This window comes from Sminthopsis crassicaudata, chromosome 1, assembly GCF_048593235.1.
Source record: "Sminthopsis crassicaudata isolate SCR6 chromosome 1, ASM4859323v1, whole genome shotgun sequence".
Taxonomy (NCBI): domain Eukaryota; kingdom Metazoa; phylum Chordata; class Mammalia; order Dasyuromorphia; family Dasyuridae; genus Sminthopsis; species Sminthopsis crassicaudata.
In genome coordinates this window covers 80,958,368-80,962,098 of record NC_133617.1, presented here as the reverse complement: position 1 = coordinate 80,962,098, position 3,731 = coordinate 80,958,368, and the positions used below count along the sequence as shown (strand labels likewise).

The window sequence follows — 3,731 nt, the reverse complement described above, 5'->3', positions numbered from 1 at the left end:
TGTATCATAGCATCCAGTACAAGAGATAGCATACAGAAAGTACATGACAAATATTTATCAGTTGATTGATTAGATATATTGTTTGCCCGGTATGGTTTATTTCACTCTGATCACTTTATATATACATATATATATATATATATGTTTTCCCATGCTTCTTTGAATTTTTCATGCTTTCTTGATCATTTCCTATAATTCTAATAATATTCCATTACATTCTTGAGCCATCATTTGTTTAGCTGTTCCTCATTTTGAGGAGCCTTTTCTGGAAATGCTAAATTATTATTCAGCAACAAATGGTGAAGTTACTATTTCTGTGTAAATAAGAATTTTCTTTCTATCTTTGGTCTCCTTAACTCATATAGCCATAGTAACTGGATCTCCAGATCAAAGGGCATGAACATTTTAGTTGCTTTTTAAAAGCATAATTGCAAATTCAGAATGGTCAGACTTATATACAGATCCACCAATAATATATCTCTATTCCTATCTTCTCAAAGATTCTCTTTAAAAAATCCTGACTTTGTGCTTGCTTCGGCAGCACATATACTAAAATTGGAACGATACAGAGAAGATTAGCATGGCCCCTGCGCAAGGATGACACGCAAATTCGTGAAGCGTTCCATATTTTATATGACAATACTCACCAAACTAATCTATTTATTTAGTGCTATACCAATCAGACTCCCAAGAAACTATTTCAATGACCTAGAAAAAATAACAACAAAATTCATATGGAAGAATAAAAGGTCAAGAATTGCAAGGGAACTAATGAAAAAAAACTCAGAGGAAGGTGGTCTAAGTGTACCTGATCTAAAGCTATATTATATAGCAGCAGTCACCAAAACCATTTGGTATTGGCTAAGAAATAGACCGGTAGATCAGTGGAACAGATTAGATACAAAGGACAAAAAAGGGTACATCTATAGCAATCTAATCTTTGACAAACCCAAAGATTCCAACATTAGGGATAAAAATTCATTATTCGGAAAAAACTGTTGGGAAAACTGGAAATTAGTATGGCAGAAATTAGATATGGATCCACACTTAACACCGTATACCAAGATAAGATCAAAATGGGTCCATGATTTAGGCATAAAGAGGGAGATAATAAATAGATTAGAGGAACAGAGGATAATCTACCTCTCAGACTTGTGGAGGAGGAAGGAATTTATGACCAGAGGAGAACTAGAGATCATTATTGATCACAAAATAGAAGATTTTGATTACATCAAACTAAAAAGTTTCTGTATAAACAATACTAATGCAAACAAGATTAGAAGGGAAGTAACAAATTGGGAAAATATTTTTAAAAACAAAGGTTCTGACAAAGGTCTCATTTCCAAAATATATAGAGAACTGACCCTAATTTATAAGAAACCGAACCATTCTCCAATTGATAAATGGTCAAAGGATATGAACAGACAATTCTCAGAGGAAGAAATTGAAACTATATCCACTCACATGAAAGAGTGTTCCAAATCACTACTGATCAGAGAAATGCAAATTAAGACCACTCTGAGATACCACTACACACCTGTCAGATTGGCTAAGATGACAGGAACAAATAATGACAAATGTTGGAGGGGATGTGGGGAAATTGGGACACTGATACATTGCTGGTGGAGTTGTGAAAGAATCCAGCCATTCTGGAGAGCAATCTGGAATTATGCCCAAAAAGTTATCAAACTGTGCATACCCTTTGATCCAGCAGTACTACTACTGGGATTATATCCCAAAGAAATACTAAAGAGCGGAAAGAAACATATATGTGCCAAAATGTTTGTGGCAGCTCTTTTTGTTGTAGCTAGAAACTGGAAGATGAATGGATGTCCATCAGTTGGAGAATGGTTGGGTAAATTGTGGTATATGAAGGTTATGGAATATTATTGCTCGGTAAGAAATGACCAGCAGGAGGAATACAGAGAGGCCTGGAGAGACTTAAATCAACTGATGCTGAGTGAAATGAGCAGAACCAGAAGATCACTGTACACTTCAACAACAATACTGTATGAGGATGTATTCTGATGGAAGTGGAAATCTTCAACATAAAGAAGATCCAACTCACTTCCAGTTGATCAATGATGGACAGAGGTAGCTGCACCCAGAGAAGAAACACTGGGAGGGGAATGAAAATTGTTAGCACTAATATCTGTCTGCCCAGGTTACATGTACCTTCGGATTCTAATGTTTATTGTGCAACAAGAAAATGATATTCACACACATGTATTGTACCTAGACTATATTGTAACACATGTAAAATGTATGGGATTGCCTGTCGTCGGGGGGAGGGAATAGAGGGAGGGGGGGTAATTTGGAAAAATGAATACAAGGGATAATATTATAAAATATATATATATATATATATATATAATAATAAAAAAAAATCCTGACTTTGTTACTTCCTAGCTATGTGAGTCAGGCAAATAATTTTCCCCTTCAGAAACTTAGTTTCCTTGTAAAATGAGAGGACTGCATTAAATCATTTCTGTCAACTTTTCTATGATCCTTCCACCCTTTATCCTTCAATCATTTAACCATTAGTGAATGGTGCTTGTTCTTATATATTTCTGTTAATCCCTCACAGATCCTGGCCATCAAACTCGACCAGTTTTGCAGACTTGCAGAGCAAAGATTTTGCTCTTCCCTACTTGATAGTTTCCCATCTAAGGAAAAAGCAGATATGTGGCACAGTGGATAGAGAACTGGCCCCAGAATCAGGAAGTACTAAGTTCAAGTTTTGTCTCAAATACTTTACTAGTTGTGTTTTTATCCTGGGCAAGACAGTTAGCCTCTATTTGCCTCAGTTTCTTCATCTGTAAAAGAGGGATAATAGCATCTACCTTCCAGGCTTATTGTGACGATCAAATGAGAGATGTGTAAAGGAACTTCATAAACTTTAACGTACTCTATAAAGACAACCTCTTATTATTTTCTAATTATATCATTCATTTTTAATGTTATCAATCAGCTTTACTGATTTTGTCCTCAAAAAAATTTCAATTAATGTGATTTGTTTTGTTTTGTTTTGTTTTTTTCTTTTGTAGCATCCTTTATTCTTTGGTCAAAAGTTTTTCTCATCTCTCAATCCCACCCTTATCGCCTAGTGATAGTTATGGATGCTACTTCCATCCATTTTCTATTTTAAAATGCTGAAGATATTTATATTTAATATGAACATTTGTCTATTCAAAACTTATTGTGATTGAAGCTACCAGTTTATGTTTTGTCAGTCTGCCTTCTGGTTTTCCTGGGACTTCTTGTGAAGTGGGAAATCCTTCCTCAAGTGGTTTGTGTTTCATTGAATATGAGATTATTGTATTAGCTTGTCCCTGATCTAGATTATCTAATCTATTTCACATATGTACTTTTTCATCTTTTTAACCAGAACCAAATGAGTTGGATAATTATTGCTTTTATTTGAGGTCTGAAAATACTATTCTCCCTCTATTTTTATTTTTTGTTTTATAGTTTCCTTCAAATTTTAGACTTTTTAGCTCCTTCAAATGAATTTTGTGACATTATGTTTAGCATTTTTAAGTACCCCATACTATACTAGTCTTATAGATATACAACTAAATCTTCAAATTAATTTAGGCAGTATCATCATTTTTACTTTGTTGGCCCAGCCCAACCATGAGCAATGAATTTCTTTCCAATTATTTAAATATTTTTAAAAAATTATTTCCGAATCTTGGGGGAAGAGGATACTATGAGGTAGAGAAAAGAAG

The 3,731-nt window shown here is 34.2% G+C and overlaps 1 non-coding gene across 1 annotated transcript; it reads left to right on the top strand.

Annotated features, from left to right (window-relative positions):
• Nucleotides 1–525: 525 nt before the first annotated feature.
• Nucleotides 526–632, top strand: LOC141552432 (U6 spliceosomal RNA). The gene has a single exon (XR_012485212.1). It is a non-coding gene; the product is annotated as a U6 spliceosomal RNA (small nuclear RNA).
• Nucleotides 633–3,731: the final 3,099 nt, after the last annotated feature.